We start from the raw sequence: 18938 nt of genomic DNA on the forward strand, positions 1-18938 counted from the left end.
GCATATAAAGATAGAGAGCATAGATTAAAGAAAATAAGGAGAAACGAACAATATGTTTGCTACCACCTTTTACTGTAGCCAACTATTCAAGATGCATGATGTTTGACATGTTTATCAGAGAAACAGACTAAGGGAAGAAACTCTCTGTGCCTAGTAACACTCCTCAGAGCTGAAGGTAAAACAGTTTTGTGTCCAGGATGTGTGGCTTCAGCAGAGATGCTAGTTGTCATTTTCCTGACTCTAAACGTGAACAAGTCCTGGAAAGGTGAGGTCGAGGTGCTTCCCTCAACTCGACCGTTACCTCCAGAGTTGTGAGAGGGGTAAGCTCCAGGCGGCTCTGACTGCAGAACCACCTGTTTCTACATTCCTGTAAATTAACCAAAAGCAAGAAGCTGCCTTCTATTAGACAAGAAAAACACTCAGCTAGGTTTTGGATTTTGCTCTTTATTTTCTTACTGACAACGTTTAGGAAAACATCTCTATGAATTATGCAGCACAATACTAAGAAACAACTTCTTTTACTCGTTTCTGTAAAGCAGGCAACCAAGCAAACAAAGGAGAAGATGTCAGCTTCCTGTTTTACTTCTTACTTATCTTGCGTAAAGCTAATTTCCAGAGTAGCTGTAAATTTAGAAACATCCACAATGATGCTGTCACATAATCCCATCTTGGCCTCAGCGGCTTTATGAGGGATTTACAACAAGCGTTACTCACTCCCATCTATTTGCCAGATCTGTGCATAATAATTTCCATTAATACCATTCCTCCAGTCCTCGACAGGACTGGCTGAGACGTTGGCTACCAGCGGTTAGAAATTCGTCTATTTCCTGTCTCCACTGTAATCCAGATGCCTATGCATGAGACAGGCTGACTGTAAGTGCGCGTGGAGCTTGTTAGACACTTATTTGTGAGGAGTTTCCCCTTTTCTTTTGGCGCTCTACCCTCCGCCTTGGTTTAGCTCCTCCAGGCCCTGCAGCTGCTGCCTCCCCCGGGGATTTTTTTTTTTTGCCAGATTGAGTCAGGCAAACGGTTATCTAGGATGTGCACAGCTTTGTCATAATTGCCCCCCCCCCCTCATGAGTTCACCACTGCCGTTATTGCACATGCTAAACCTTATTAACGGACGCATATGTTAGCGCGCCGCGCCTTTATTGGGCAGCTTTGAACACAATTAGCTGGGAATGCTCCGGCCTCTGCTGCCGACGCTATTAGGAGAGAGGTCCTTGGAATTATGGCTCATTAGTTAATCTGTTTACCCTGGAATAACTTCCAGATTTATTATTGGCAAAAGGGTTAGTTGCTTCCCTACTCGGTGTGGCCTCATTCTAATTAATTTTAAGGATGTAAGCACAACGCCGGATAGGGTCTCGGTGACTGTGTAGTCGGAATGCTAAATAATGCGAAATAAAAGAAGAGGACTCCTCCTTCAGTGTTATGCGACTGAGTGTTGAGGGATCAATATTGCCATAATATGGATTATTTTCAAGGGAGGCAAACAATACACTTATATCTTCCACTTTCTGTCAATTTGGAGCCGAAAAATATACTCAAATTTGAGCCGACATCCTTGTGGTTTACCACTGGATTGTTTTGCGTCGCTGTAATCTATTTCTGTTCATTCGTGTAATAAGTTTGAAAGCCCGGCCATAAGCAAATTAGCCGCAACCGTAAAAGCCCACATAAAACATCTTTTTAAAATTTTAAAAGGTGGAATGTAATCTGTTTAATTGCAAAGACGCATTTAAATAAGGCATGAATTCGTTTTATTTGATGCTAAGTAACTGTGACTCCGCTTTGAAAGAGCACTGCCGCAGCACGCAGAATCCTAAGTGACTAAAGAGTCTGAGACCACGTGGGCCGAAGGAGAGCACGGGTTTGACAAATGACACCACAAGTTGTCTCCTTATGTGGAACGGAGCGTGTTAACCTCCTCTGCCTCCACTGAATCGCGCGGGCCTGTGTGCAAGGTCCTCTGGGAGTGCGTGTCCTCCTTTGGCATACTGTGCAGTCCTTCGCTGACACAGTGATACTTTCTCCTCATTGATCATAGGCGGGAAGCAGGGCATTGCTCCGGTTTCATCATGCTTGCTGCACTGGCTAACCTATGTAAGGTCATTATGCCGTACAGTCTGGACCGGGACTTTTTAAGGCCACAACTCACAAAGACTTATTTTCTCTTCTCAAAAAACTAAAAGTTATCTCCTGATTTCTCTTCGCCGTTCCAACTTCTGAGCAGCTGTTCCAAGAAAACAGTCATTGTTGGGCGATTTATGTTACTACATCAATTTAAAAAAAAGAAATAAAGTAGAAAAATCCTCCATCTCAATGTAATATAAAACATTTAGAACTAGAAATGTGTTTTGACATATTTAAAGACAGGGATGTGGACTGTTCTTAGTACAGTTTGGACCCAGAAAACAACCAAGCCAAAGTTAAGCAAGTTTTTTTTTTGACTATAATCAAAATTTGCAAAATGGTCAGCAGCTCTACCTTTGAACCTGCTTTCCAGTCAGACCAGGTAAAAAAAGAAAGAGGTGAGTGGCTGGCGAAGCAAATTGGATTTACTGTGCGATCAGGAAACAGTGGATTATCCAACAGAGATCATAACCCAAGAAGCCTTCTTCACCGACTCAAACCTCCACAAACTTGAATTCTCAGACATTTAACAGCTCGGGATTATAATATATCATTTTACCAGGGATTGTTTCACCCACAGGACCAGATAGTGATGATGACGTCACGATGCTGAAGCAAAATTAAAACCATGCAACACGACAATGACGCAAACGTAGCTGTTAATTCAGCGAGAATCGTGGAATGGAAAGTCCTAGGTCTAAAAGCCAACAATTTGGATCTGATTGAGATGCTGGGAGATTAGAAAACAGGTGGAATATGCAACAAACCCCTCAAGTATCTCACAGAGAGGAGGAGTGCAGCAATTGTCTCTCAGACTCAGAGACGGCTGGTGGAGACAAGAAACGTCTCATTGAAAGTACTTCAGCCGATGGCGGTAACACTGGCTATTAGGGAATAGGGTGTGCTAACTTTTTCCTTAGAGTATAGCATTTTTTGTTAAATTGGCGACAATCAGAAATTTTCATTCACCTTTTTTTTTTAAAGATGCATAAAAATGTGAATATTTCACTTGAAAGAACTGAACGCTGAGAAGGCAGTCCTGTTTTTTTTCCCCATCTGACTGTATGCATGGTGACTTATTAATCCTTCTGTGTTAGTAGCTGAAAGTTCAGGTGACTGAAGATGTTTTTCTGCAGGTGGAACCAGAAAGTAGCTCAAGCTGAAAAAAAAAGGATGCTGCGACTGGAGCCAGAGGTGAGTGTAGGGCATGACAATTGATTATTTTATCCTGTGTGGTGAATCGCAGTTCTCTCTTGAGATGCCAACAAAAATAAAAAGCATACCACAACAATAGTCTGTTTTCCTGCTTTGTATGAAATCTTCCACTACTTGCTTTCTTGTTATTTCTGGGCCAACCAGCTCAGTGTCGCGAGTTGAAACACAGGCTAGGGTAAAGAAAATACCTTCTGTCCTCTGGTATGACCTACAGGGGCTTTTTTATCTGAAATTTCCAATTTTAGGTTGTTTTTTTTTTCAAACTAGAAAATGGGGAATATGTTCTTGCAGTTACATCCTATGAAGTTTTATTAGTCTTGTCTGCGGCCTTCAAATTATCCACTGGACTGTCTTCCTACTCGTCTGATAAAAGACATTTTTCTGATTTTTGGCAGCTACATTCTTAAGGTGATAAATACCTCATTGCAGTCAGGTTGTGTACCATCTACTCTCAAACATGCTGTGGTCAAACCTCTTCTTAAAAAATCCAATCTAGACCCCAGTGACCTAGCAAACTTCAGGCCCATTTCTAAATTGCCTTTCTTATCTAAAATTCTTGAGAAATTAGTTTTTATTCAGCTTGAAATGTTTTTAAAAGACAATAATATAACTGAGAAGTTCCAGTCTGGGTTTAAAGTTGCTCATAGCACTGAATCTGCCTTGCTCCGAGTGTATAATGATCTCCTATTAACAGTTGATTCAGGCAACATTGCAGTTTTATTACTTCTAGATTTGAGCTCTGCATTTGATACTGTAGATCATCAAATTCTTTTACATAGATTAAAACACTGTGTTGGCCTGCGAGGCTCAGTATTCCAATGGTTCAAGTCTTATTTAGAAAACAGAACCTTTTCTGTTCATCTTGACCAATCCTGTTCTGGGGCCAGACCATTAAAGTATGGTGTTCCCCAAGGGTCAATTTTAGGGCCCATTTTGTTTATCTTGTATTTACTGCCTCTTGGTAAAATTTTCCAAAAATTTAATATTTCCTTTCATTGTTTTGCAGATGATATCCAGATTTATTTGCCCCTTAAATTGCAAAATGGTACAACTGATTCTCTTCAGCTGTTGCTAAACTGTTTAGCTGAAGTTAAATTATGGATGGAAAAAAACTTTCTTCACCTCAATGAAAGCAAAACTCAAGTTCTATTATTTGGTCAGAAACTTCAGACTACAAATCCAGATCAGATTCTTGGTTCTTTAGCTCGCTCTTATCAGACCTCTGCTAGGAATCTTGGTTTCACTTTTGACAGCTCTCTAAAGCTACATAAACAAGTTAGTTCTGTCGTTAAATCGAGTTTTTACCACCTTCGGCTTTTAGCAAAAGTTAAATCTTATTTCGGTTTTAAGGACTTTGAAAGACTTATCCATGCCTTCATAACAACTCGACTGGATTACTGCAACTCTTTATATAGAGGGATGGAAAAATCACAGATTCAGCGACTTCAAATGATCCATAACGCAGCAGCACGGCTTCTCACAGGAACCAGGAAGCATGACCACATAAGGCCAACTCTGGCATCTTTACACTGGCTGCCTGTCTTTTATCGAATAGATTTTAAGATTCTTTTGTTAACTTTTAAAGTTTTAAATGGGTTAGCCCCCCCTTATCTTCGGGACCTTTTAAATCTCCAGTCTGTGTCCAGAACGCTACGATCAAATAATCAGTTATTACTTACAGTTCCTCGAACTCGACTTAAGAGGAAAGGAGATCGAGCTTTTTCTGTTGCTGCTCCTGTTTTATGGAATAACTTACCTTTCCAGATTAGATCTGCCCACAGCCTGGACCATTTTAAATCGCTTCTTAAAACTCACTTTTACTCTCTGGCATTTAAATGATGTGTGTTCTGTTTTGTCATTTGTGTTGTTGTTTTTGTGTTGTTGTTTTGTACAGCACTTTGGTGCAGTCTTGTCTGCTGTAAGGTGCTATATAAATAAATTTGACATTGACATTGACATTGACATTGACATTGTTACGCACGTTGGCATGTCTAGAAATGTTTCACCAGCAGTTGGGGGCAACTTTAATTCATTCACCATAAAAAAACGGAACAGAACAAAACAATATGCTGCAAGATAAATAACTAAGCAATAAACATTATTTAAAGGAGGAAGCAGTCTTTGAGATGAATGGGTTTTTTTTAAAAGAAGGGTGCTGCCCAGCTGGGCGCCTGTCCAGAGCTCCAACACCTCTGCCAAAGGACCTCAGCACCACCATCTACCTCTGAGCAGACTCTGCTGTCAGCCAAGCTGAGAGATTGTTGCTCAAATGACACATCCACAGAGACCAGGCCCGGTTCTGAGAGCCCTCAAACAGAAACACAAGTTGGGTCGCAGGTAAGGAGCTCCAATCCATCTCCTGATGACAGTGACTGCGTCTCACATTCCAGGTTTTTCCTCTTAGACTCTGGCTAAGTACAAGCAAAGGATTACTATTCAGCCTAAATCAACTCACTGACAGTCGTATAGCGTCATAGTCTTCAACTTCATTGCATTCTTTTTAAAGCTTTTGTTTTTATCTGAGAGAAACTTTCTAAGTGCAGTGGACTGCCTGACACCTCTTGCTGATGTTTCTGCTGAATGAATGAAACTTCCAATTATTTGTCAAAACTTCAGCTTTTCATGGATTCTAAATTATTTGACAGAAAATGCAGTTTGAGAAGCTGAAATATCTAGGAGCAATGCTACGTGACACACATTCATGTATTTTACTATATATTTGGTCTTTGAATGATTGAAATAGGACATTAAGAGCGTTTTTAGAGGGGACTTCATGTATTCGTAATCAGTTGATTGTGGGTGGTTGCAATCCCCAACCCATGTGGTCTACTGGGATGTCAATTTCCTTCCACGTAAGAGATATACCAGATTTAAATTTATATAGAAGGAAACAAAAGAATACTGGCATATCCATTGCAAAATAAAATGAAATTGTTTCCTATGACAGCTTTTGGAGCAAAACTGACAGTTTTACCTATTACCACTTCGATTTTTGAGCCAGAAGGGGCAAAAAGCAAAATATCCTACTGTGCTTTAACTGGTCATCCATTATGGGGAACTGGAGGCTTCTGGATATGACTGACTTCTAGTTTCTACAGTGCTCTAATCCTCTCCCTCTCCATTGTTTCCCTCTGTAACCTCTGGGGCCACAGAGCCTCGCTGTAAGTTTCCACAGAACTTTGGACAAGTCCGTTTCTGCTTTGTTTCTCCGCAGCTTTGATTTGACAAATGATGCGATCCACCAGAGGTTCAGAAATATCTTCAGATGAATAATGGCCTTTGATTTGTTTGGTCCAGAGACGGGCGTTGTGGTTGTGTGGTTCCCATGTGGATATGTGGTGACTTCAAATACCATAAATAACAAACCGGGAGAACCGAGAGATTGGCTGTTTTTTTCCCCTTACTGTTTGTTAAAAAAAAAAACAAAAAAAAAAAACGCTTAGAAATGTATTTTATCTATTTTTTTTTCCTCTGAGTAAAAATTAAATGACACATATGACTGAAATTGTTTGGTCATGTTTCTTCTTCTGTCCCACTATAAATAAGGGTCTGCTGATATTTGAGTCTTCCCATGTTAACGAAAGGATTTCCATTTCTGCGACTCTGCACACTTATTTGAGGAGAGTCAGCATCACCCTCGTCCATCTGTAAAGTTATTAAAAATCACGGGATATCCTCAGGTCCTATTCAAATGGGGTATTAAATTAGAATAATAGCGTTTTGATATTAGATCTATTGAGCTGCTGGACTGACATAATAACAGCATATCTGCCAATTTACAACCACTAAGCATATCTGCTCATTTTATAATAGGCCAAATCTGACTGCTGGGCCTCTAATTTTAAAGCAAATGATCTGAAAATGACTTTATTAACTACATTCAGTGCCGTTTTGGTTCCAAAGTCGTCCAACAAAGAAAGATGGCCTATTACTGTTACAAGCAGTCAGAACTGTAATGACTGGAGTCATTTGTGTGTGTTAATGGAGGTGTTGTTGCACGGTCACACCAGGGACCCTCATTTCCGGCGCTCTTCGCAGAGACGGCGTACAGTTTCTGAATATCAATGGTCATGTATAAATATTAATGATAAGGAACTGCGGTTCTACAAGGTTTATCGCACCACTGAGAGCAATAAGAAGATTTAAAGTGAGTCTGTGGCTAAAGTTGGAAGTGTGGAAATTGACTATGCAGCAGCGCGAGTGTAAATCACCTTTGGATCACACGGGGAATCTCATCCGTCGATTACGACGCATTGGTTTAAGAGATGTCAATGTTTCTCTGCGCTAGAACTCCATTAGATTTTAACGCTCAAACCCTCGAGAGTAATTTAACATTCAAATATTCAAAGTTTCCTGGCCTGTGCAGGATGTTTGTCCGAAAACACTTATATCTGATGAAGAAATAAAGGCCATGTCAAAACTCTAACTCTATAAAAAGTGAACTGTTCCAATCAGAGATTTTATAAAAAATTGCATGATATTTGTCTTTTGTTAGAAATAATCACATTTACTGAAGGTTCCTTTCTGACATCATCTGCAGTTTTTTTTTTACCTCTTGTCAACAAATGTACATGCAAGTTAGATTTTTTTTTTTGTTGAAAAAAAGATCCTACCCACTTGTACATTTCTATAGAATTGGAAGATGTTTTATTTATTTCTTCTTATTCTCCAAGTCTGCACCTACTGCAAAGACTTTTAGTCTTATTTTTTGTTTTTATATTTTTATGTTTTACCTTTGTATGAATCTGCTTCTATTTACCTTTAATCTGTTGCTGACACACCTGGAATGTCCCCACTCATGAACAGTAAATGTTATTTCTAATCTATGGGATTATTTTCTAAAGTAGAGCGGTAATAATGAACCTGACTGTGTTTTCTGGAATCTTTTGCTGCAGTTCCAGCTGCAAGTGTTTTGGGATCTTCCAGCTATTGTCCCTGTTATTCTGTGTTGAACGGATCAGTTGGATTGAATTGAGCTTGTCCATTCATGTTCAGCTTAATTCTTTCCGACCTTGTTGGCACGGCTTTTAAAGGAACGGTCTTTGAATCTTTCTAGTTTCCCGTAGCAGACGGCTGTGCTGCAGTAACTGCGGTAACTCCAGCTTGTGGGTGAATGTGAAGAAGCTGAGAGATGTTTTTTCCATCCAACAGTCACAGAAAGCAGAGCTGCAGCCACATCAACCTCCCACTTCCTGCTCTGAGGGCTGAAAATGCTAATTAGTACATTTATAATCTGTTATATGTGACAGAAGATATGAGTTGTGTCTTGTGAGATATGATTTGTGACTTTTTAGCCCTGACGACTTATTCTATATATCCGTACATTGAGATGGTACACCTTTTTAAAAATGAATTTTACTGCTGCACCCTTTGCTCATACTTTATAAAGGATTGAGCGAGCCTGTCTGATAAAGCACTGGTTTCATATGAAAGTGCATATAGTAGCAGCAGATGAAGATCAAGTAGATTTATTGCAGTTGTTGCAGGAGATGACAACCCTTCAGCCGGCTCGTCTTGCTGTATTTGTTCCATGGGGGACTTGGGAGACGTCATCTGTCACCGTCTGTGCACCGTCCCAATTCCGGCTCCTTTTTTAGCCGAACGCAAGCGAGCAATACCCAGGTGTCTTTGCTCCGGACATGTGGAGTCTTAGCAGCTGACATGTTTGAACTTGGCTGTGACATTTCCAGTGATAAAGAGGCCTTGACACGTTGTGCAAGGTCACGGTTCTACATTGCAGAGATACCATCTACTGTCTGCAGCCATGAGGACAAAATAAATCCATCTCAGCAGGAGCTGAGAAAGTGTCATTTGGATTTTTTATAGCTCTCTAAGGTTCAGTGTTACAAGGAAGACTCACTGAGCTACTAATGAATGCAACCGAGTTCAAAGGACGTGTGCTCCATGCTGTCAATCATTAAACACCTGCTGCGATTGGGATGGAGCCAAACGTGCAACCTGCTTAAAGGATGCAGCCCAGATGCTTCTTCCTTTTTAGTTTCACACTCCTCATTCTTGTTTCTGCACCTCCGCTGACTGAAAGGAAGTCAAACCCCCCGCGCAGAGACTCTTCTTCCTCGTTTCTGCGCTTTAAAAGGTGAATGCACTGGGCAGATTTGCGCTGTGCTGCTAATTGAATTTGCATTCCCATTTTGGGGATAATTAGCGTCAGAAGTGAAGCAGCAGTTCATCACTTGGTCAGCACCTGAGCCTGTGAGCCATGCTATTTTTGCTGATGCTCAGACAACAAGTGTTGTTGCTGGTTTCTTGCTAATGAGGAAACTTGGCTTCAGTGTTTCCTGAGGCTCCAGGTTCTGCATATCAGTACAGGACTTTAAACTGTTTTCATACACACACACACACCTCCGAGATACTTAAACTCTTAAACTTGACCGGACTTCTTCCCAATCCACAGGAACAATCTACCCTTTTCTAGTTCCGGTCTTGAATTTGGATTTCATCTCAGCTACTTTGCACTCGGAGAAATGCCACTGACTCCCTATTCACTGGAATAACAAACAGCCGATCCAGGAGGGATGTTGACTTTCCTTCTCACCGAGTGTGGAGACAGTAGATGTTAGCATCTGCTACCTCCTTTGAAAAAGAGCTTTTAATCTTAATGGGTTTTTTAATCCTGGTAAAAATAAAGGTCAGACAAATGTGGTGTTATTAAAATAGGAGGTTATAAGCATTTTTAGAGAAAGTGTCAAGCAATCGCAGAAGGTTGTGGTCCAATGTTTTAGCAGCAAGTCAATGTTTTGTATGAGATTTCAATGACATATATGGATGATGTCAACCTGCAGCTTTCCCTGTACGTACAGTCTTGACTTTTCATAAAACTAATGAAATGAAACCGATGTGATTTTTTTTTTTTAACAATGACATTTGTCCTCAGTTAATCAATGCTTCTGGTATGTTTTCGTGTATAAAGGTGTTGATCTTCAGAATTCCTGCCTATGTGAGTTTGAAGATATATTCTGTGAACTTGGGTCTGGCTACCCACCAGGTAACACTGTATGAAACGACCTGCTGGAGTCCAAACGAAGCAGCTTATGTCGAAGTGAACCATCGACACCCACCCACATGCAAGGAAACGGCGTTCGGGTAGCGGTACACTGTATTCTCACACATCTCTGCAAACAACACTGCTTTACGTGAAGCTGCATTCAAAGGACATAGAGAATGTTGACAGCCTTTTCTTAAAAGAAAAAAAAAAAACAAAACACATGAATGCACACGAGTTCTAACCTTGGACTGTGATTTGTTTGTCAAAGCACGAAGACGTGGATTAAAAGTAGTTTTGCTTCACAGCTGATGTCCAGTTGCGTCCAAAAACAAATCAAAAGTATGGAACATTATTCTCGTTTCGGTCATTAGTGGGAAAAAAAAAAAAAAGCTAAAGCAACTTTGCGCAACTTGCGTGAGCACAATTTAAAACTGCAGTTGTTAGGAAACAAGAAGCACACTTAGCTGAACCCGGTTCCTTGTTGTCCAGCAGCAAACAGCTGAGAGACTTCCAGTTAGAAACTTAGTGAAGGAGTCAGACATTTCTCTCATTAGTCATAGCTCCTTAAGCGGATCTGCAAAAACAATAAATATCTCTTAAAGCGTTAATCAGATACCAGACTAAATAATGGGTCTCTGTCTGATAAGCTAAATAAAGATGCATTATCAAACAAGCAAACAGGCCACATCCCTCCATTAATTCTTGTGTGTTTAATTAAATTACGCAGCAAATCTGGAGCTATACGTTATTTCACGGACAAGAACTGTGAGTGGGAGGAGCGCAGACTTAATTGAGGCTCAGCAGGGGGGATTTGGGTGAAGAATCTCATTTACGGTGCGGGCCCCCTGCTGAGCTCGTCTCCTCACGCAAACTGGATGTATGAGGGAGGAAACTGTTGACAATTCCAACTTTCTAAGGTGATAACTCTCTCAGCTGCTCTGTTTTTAGCTCCACCAGCTTCTACTTTAGACTGCTGAACAGAATAAAGAGTCCAGGCTGCAGGGACGGATTTTTATCTGCGCTACAGTTCTTATTCGTAGAAAATGCCACATTTTCTTTGCCACTTGTGATTATTATTACTTAAAGAAATTTACAGGAACCGTAACAGTTACTGGCACTCTAGGTAAAGATGTGCAAAACACACATTTAATTGCAGCAGCAGCAGAACTACACACTGAACAATTTCATTTAAAGTACGTTTACTGTTTTTAGCTGGTAGATGCCAAGGGTGAACTATGAGCATATATCTTTTCATTGACTTGTTAATAAGTGAACAAGCTTATTCAAGCTTATTGTGATTTTAATTTAATTTCTCATTTAATGGAAACACTGCAGTTGCAAAATTGACATTAGCATAAACACAACTAGTGTTGCCTTGCAGCAAGAAGGTCCGGGGTTTGAATCCCAGCCTGGAGTCTTTCTGCATGGAGTTTGTGTGTTCTCTCAGTATATGTGTAGGTTTTCTCTGGGTACTCCAGGTTTAGTTTACAGCTTTTGGCTGCACTTATTTTCTTGTAACCATTTTCTGACTTATCAGGTATTTTATGCCGTGCTCGAATGGCATGTTCCCTTCTTTCCCATTTTGAAGGGTGGCTGAGTGAAAGCGGTTATACAAAAGACTGATTAAAAGTTCCTATGGACTTGTGAACTTTGTACTAAATAAAATATTAGTCTTCAGTCATTTTTAAAGAAATTGTTGGGGATGCCAACAGTTTTGGCAGCAGGGGTTCTGGGGGAACAAATGGTCTGGACTTGTGATTTTTAACTTGTGAAATTAATATATTCAAAATAAAGAGCAAATTTTTGTCAGTGTGGGATTATGCTGCTGCAACAATAGATGCATTTGCGTTGAAGCTTTTTCCCACGCCAGTGGCTCCAGGAAGTGTGAAGGATGCTGCATGTTCCATCTTTTTTAAAGAAATCTTATTTCCAACCAACAGCATTGTGGCTCTGCACAGCGTGATGACCTTGTGATTTATTACTCGGACGCCGTAAAATATGAACACAGACAGAAAGAGGCATTGCTGAAATGAGCATTTTTCATCGCCACTATATCAGAAGCTCCTCGACAACACATCAAATGGACATGAGCTGTTCGTTCTGGGGCACTTTCAAGTTATTTCCTCATATGCGGCGCGGGGCCCGCTGAATAGGACGCATTCATAAATATAAATGCTTTTTTTTTTTTTTTTTTTTATCAAACTAATGCATTTCAAACCAGTGTTATAGTCCGCCATGCTCATAACAAAACAGCGCTGACTTCTTCGTTTCATTTTATGGGCACTCAGTCGAACGACCGAAATTAAAAATACAGTATCTTCACAGCAGATGTCCGCGGGTCTCTTTACAAACCACTCCCAGCAGCAGTAAAACACCAGCAAGAAATACCTTTGTGAAGGTTGGACTTTATGGATCCCCTCTGTCATCCAGTTTATCAACCTAATGAGAAAATTGTGTAAAAGAAAAGTTTCCAGGGTTTTTTCGGGTTTTTTTCAGCCGTTGATGATCTGATGATGCACGCGGACGACAGAGTCTGTCCACTAAAATTACTTTAAATATTCCATCTTAGGAAAGAACAAACATCTAAATTAAGATTTCAGCTGCTGATTATCAGCTCCGTTCTTTGTGGCCAAACATCGTCTACACCAGAGGCGCCCAAGAAGTCCAGTCCTCGAGAACTACCAGCATGCATCTCTTTCTCCAGCAGCTGAATCAAATGGCTGAAGTTCCTCATCAGTCATTCAGCCCTGCAGAGGCCTGCTAACAAGACATTCATCTGATTCAAGTGTTGGGGAAAGGATCCATCTAAAAACTGAAGGACAGCAGCTTCAGAGAAATAAAGCTGGAGACTCGGTGGAAAAATCCTCTGATCGTTTTATCCATCCATCCATCCATCCATTTTCTGTTCACCCTTGTCCCTAATGGGGTCGGGAGGGTTGCTGGTGCCTATCCCCAGCTACGTTCCGGGCGAGAGGCGGGGTACACCCTGGACAGGTCGCCAGTCTGTCGCAGGGCAACACAGAGACATACAGGACAAACAACCATGCACACACACACTCACACCTAGGGAGAATTTAGAGAAACCAATTGACCTGACAGTCATGTTTTTGGACTGTGGGAGGAAGCCGGAGTACCCGGAGAGAACCCACGCATGCACAGGGAGAACATGCAAACTCCATGCAGAAAGACCCCGGCCGGGAATCGAACCCAGGACCTTCTTGCTGCAAGGCAACAGTGCTACCAACTGCGCCACTGTGCAGCCCTGATCGTTTTATAGCTAAAAAAAAAAAAGAATACTTTTACATCCCTGATGTGAGACATACGTCATAATTCTGCACCAGAAGAAGCCAGATGCAATAAATCTGGATGTGAACAATGGTTGAAAATTATGATTAAGAATTTATGAAAGAAGACAGAGTCAGTGAAGCACATCACATCCAAAGCCTCCACTCTTGGCTCTGACGTCTATACAGAAGTGGCAGTCAGTGCTCCACTAACGGCAGTTGCTGTTAGTTGTGCTTTTTTTTTTATTAGCCTCCTTTATCTAATGATCTAGTGACAATCCTGTCAGTTCTTAACTTTAAAATCAATCAACAGCCAGTAGAATCCGTTATTACATCTGTAACCAGAGCACTGCTGTGTGACGTACCCGTTCTTCTTCTGTGCATGCGGGTCGCAAACTGTTCACACGGACGACTGACTGCGGTCGCATTTAATTCGTCGTATGGATGACAATGCTAAAAGAAATCAGATTTCAGAAAAAAAAAAAAAACAACAACGAAAAACTGGAATTGAGAATTAAGACCTGCTGTGAGAACATTTCCTAATGAACATGACTAAACACAGCGAGATCAGGCCATGGCTGTGCTAACTAAAATTGAAAAATGACCAACATTATAAAACACAATGAGCAGAACACAAGAACGAACTAAGAAACTAAAAGGAATAAATTGATACACAGAAAGACATTAATGGGAATAACAAACAACCTGACATATTTCAATGACTAAGTGGTCAGTACAACAATCTCATGCCTGAAGGCTGACCACCAATGGTTTATCATATTATCCAATTACCAACACATGCACAAGCTCTGTGAAGGCACCAAGACACAAACCCGACAAATAAACCGAGAACCAAACAGAATCGTTAGAGAAAAAATATAATTAGAACCCTTTGGCGCTGATGGCAAATTTGAAAACAACGAACCGTGCAAGCAAAAATAGATATTCTAATGTACAAAAACCATTTTATCTAAACTAAATGATAAAAGTTACACAGCAACCCTTCAACCATGCAGTTTTAGTCCATTACAGTTTTCAGCACCTAAAAATAAATATAGGAAGTGTGCTCACTCGGTGATTGCTTTGTAGGTAGGAAATTACAGGTAAGACACTTTAAAGAGCTGCTTTCCCTGACAGCGTTAGCCATCTGCCAAAGTGATTCCTCAGAGCGGCTCTGAAGTCTCTCCTCACTCTCGTTCTGCTCTCCGTGCCGCACTGTATTGTCACAGAGGCGACAGCACAGCTCCATTTGCCACTTCACAGGGATCTACATCAGTCTTCTGCTGATGTCTCTGCAAGGATTAGAACTGAGGGAACAATTTCCCCAAAAGGACTCATGCTGCTTTCCCACATGGAAGATAATAGATGCATGCAAAAATGTCAGAAATTTCTCATTCCTCTTGTAGACAGCTTTGCTCCCTCCAAACAGCCAGCAGTCACAGTGAATGTGCTTCTGTCGGGAGCAGGTGGCGCATCACTGGAGTGAAGCACCAAGAGTGAGACTTTATTGTTTTATCGTATTTCTCTGTTTAAAGGTTATTTGCTTCATAAGGATCTGGTTAGATGATAAAGTAACTAGATATGAGAAAAGATCTGTCGGTTGGTCAAGAATAGAAGTCTGGTGCTCTAGTTTCAAAGATGGTGGATGCCAGAGATAGATGCTAAGTAACAACAGGAGAAAAATCACAGTTTTCTACCAGAATCAGATTAGCTACTCCAGACAACAACTTTACAGCTATTCATAATTAGTTCCTAATTCTTTGGGAAGCGTCCGTTTTTACAAGAATGTATGGCTTAATAAATGAGTTTAATATTAGAAAGCAGTGTGCATCCTGCCTGATATGAGCCTGCCAGAGATGACTAATATACAAACAACAAATGGTCCTTCATTCAAACAAACATGAACAAGTTATTTATGATGGAGAATTAGGGTCATTGTAGATAAAAAAAAAAAAATGGCAGTGAAGGAACAAAAAAAAAAGCTTTTAAAAATGTACTTGGAAACACATTATTCTAGATATTTCCTGACTGGGCTGATCCTCAACACGTTGGTTCAGACAAGCACAGATAAATTTCACTTAATTGCAGTAACAGGAGTAAATGCATCTAGTTACTTTCCATTCCTGTCAACAACAAACAGCTAAGCTAACAATGTAAAATTTTGAGGGGAGACATGAACAAACCAGGTAAAAATGTAGAAAACACAAACAGTTTTAACATTAACCAACAAAGAAATAAGTAATCAAACAAATGAACCAATTTTGGGACTATTTGGCCTATGCATTGATTAGCCATTCCGCTAGCTAGCCTCGCAGAACATAAGGCTGGCTAACTTACTAAATTAGCAAGTCAGCGCTAACTTACTAAATTAGCAAGTTAGTGCCAACTTACTAAATTAGCAAGTTAGTGCTAACTTACTAAATATATTTAGTGTATTTGGTATATTTGGTGTTGAGTACATGCAGTAATATGTACAGTACAGACCAAAAGTTTGGACACACCTTTTAATTCAATGAGTTTCCTTTATTTTCATGACTATTGACATTGTAGATTCACACTGAAGGCATCAAAACTATGAATAACATATGTGGAAATATGCACTAAACAAAAAAATGTAAAACAACTGAAAATACCCCTTATATTCTAGTTTCTTCAAAGTAGCAACCTTTTGCTGTGATTACTGCTTTGCACACACTCTGCATTTTCTTGATGAGCTTCAAGAGGTCGTCACCTGAAATGGTTTTCACTTCATAGGTCAACCTGCCCTGTCAGGTTAATAAGTGGGATTTATTGCCTTATAAATAGTCATGAAAATAAAGAAAACCCATTGAATTAGAAGGTGTGTCCAAACTTTTGGTCTGTACTGTGTATATACAGTAATATGTTTTAGAGGGGGTCTCAACCATCTACAGGTCTCAGCTTTTCCCAGGCAGATAATCTCCATGTCGGCTCCAATGTATTTCATTTTTATCACTTGTGAGCCGGAATAATTTTACAGAAATAAATCAAGCTTAAAATGTGTATCTTTGTGTGTGTTTAATGAATATAATGAATCCATATAATACGAATTCAATTTCTGAACTGAATGACTAAAAGGAAGTCATTTTCAATGATATTTAAACCTTTGGAATGTGTCTTGCTTCGTGAAAAAGATGCCGACACGGAGCCGATTACAGGCAAACCAGCGGGTTCACCGCATGTGAAACCAGTCACACTTTTTGTTGTGTAACTTCTGTCCATGAGATCATCTCAGAGTTGTGCAGCAAACCGTTTAGCACGAGCAGATGTAGCATAAAGTCAGCAGTACAGATTGCAAGAGCAGGGCAGTGACAACCACTCACCCACACACTGAGAGCAATTCATGCACCTAATTAAAGCAGGCTTCTACAATTATATCCCACACTGTTTGACAAGCATGAAGAACATTTACATTTATCTGGTGCGGCGTCCTTAAATAGCTAATTTCCTGTACATCTTCCAGTTGGATTTAGAAAGCAGACATATTGTTGGCTTAGAAAATAGAGCATGATACAAAGAAACAAGCAGAGATAGGCTGACATTTAATGGGTCATTTTGCTTTGTGTGCACAATAAAAGCCTTTCAGAAAACATTTTTATATTTTCTATTAAGTGCATATGCTTTTTTGAGAGTTGTGTGAGTGGAGCTGAGCTATTGGAGAGGCGCAGAGTGGTGGAGGCCCGGTGGCATGACCTGAAGGCCTCCACAAGTTGAGGCAGAGCAGTAGGAAAGGTCTCCAGTGCCTCAGGGAACAGCCTGGATGAAAGTGGAGGGAAAGGAGAATTTCACTGCTTCATTCTTTCATTTCATTTCTGCATCTATGCAGCACTAGATACACAAGCTAAAGCATAAATTAGATGGATTTTGCTTTTGGTGTCTTTATAGTTGTGTAACGTCAGGTAGGAACAGATGCTATAGTCCATTTCAGGAGGTTAGTTAGAGTTAGCTAAATTATTCCTATTTGCTAGATGCCAGAAAAGTTAGCAGGAGCATTTTTTTAAGCGATGTGGCCAGTGTCAGGGATGATTGTCTTTCAAACTGGACCCTCTGGGTTTAGTGTTTGGGGTTTGTTGTCACCAGTTTCTCATGATTTCCCTGTTCCTGGCGCCATGTTTGACGGCGCTCCTCTGCTCTCCCGCTGGCTGCTGATTGGTTCTGTCTCTGCCGCAGCCTATATAAACTCCATCTCTGCACCCGCAGTGGAACGTCCTCCATCATCACGCTTGTCACAGCTTTTGAACGTTCCATATCCTTGGTCCTGACCTGTTTTCTGCCTTCCTCACCACCACCTCTGCCTGCTCACTGTCAACACTACGAGTTACTCTGATTTTACTCCTGCCTCACAGAATCCGGGTCAGTTCTGCTTTCTCTGACCTGGACTGTTTCTCTGATAACTGACTATAGCATCACGTTCTTCCATGTTTTTTCTTGTGGATAGGATTTTGTGTGCTTACACATCAACGTTTTTCATTGCTGGAATTTCCTCACTCTGTCATGTCATCGTTTCCAGCGTATCGTCATCGCCTCTAGACGGTCCAGTGGGTGAAACAATCCCCAGTAAACTGACATTCTCTTTATCTCAGCAGTTGCATCTTCACAAAATTTTATTTAAATACATTTAAATGTAGGGAAACAACAAGAAAAAAAGGGTGCTTATTGGTATTCTCGATGTATTAACAAATATTACTGTGTCAAACTTGCATCCACCCCAACATCCCTCTGGAAAAAAACAAACATCCATCATTATGGAAGTTTTTCGTTGAATTTTTAAAAAATCTATTTTTATTATTATTATTTAAGTTTTGAGCTTTTAAGAAAAGGTTTGTTTCAGTTTGTTTCTCTTGGTGGCTCTTCCAAAGTAAATGAGGCCCAAAGCTTTTCATCTATCTTAGATTAAGACAAACCTTTCTGGAAAGAGTCGGGAGCAAACATCCAAAGTGTTTAAACATTTAGTTCAAGACGAGAAATATTTGCCTTTATCAAGCATCCATAGAAAAATGGATATAATAAAGATATTTTGGATGGTTTTGATAGAAGAAGAAGAAGAAAAAAAACCCCAGCAGACATCAAAGAACTTATCTGTTTTTCCCCTTTTGTGAAATTTGCACATCTGAGAGAAATAATTCTCCACTTGTGGCATCAGAAACTATTTATTGTGCAAGTCATGTTTCTGGGGGAACATAAAAGCCAGAGCTATCTTTAATTCAATGAATCGGTCCTTTTCCTGCGGCAACACCTGCTAATAAGTTACATTTAAACAAATAAAAAAAAAAAGGGGT

The sequence above is a fragment of the Xiphophorus couchianus genome, chromosome 11 (genome assembly GCF_001444195.1).
Source record: "Xiphophorus couchianus chromosome 11, X_couchianus-1.0, whole genome shotgun sequence".
Lineage (NCBI taxonomy): Eukaryota > Metazoa > Chordata > Actinopteri > Cyprinodontiformes > Poeciliidae > Xiphophorus > Xiphophorus couchianus.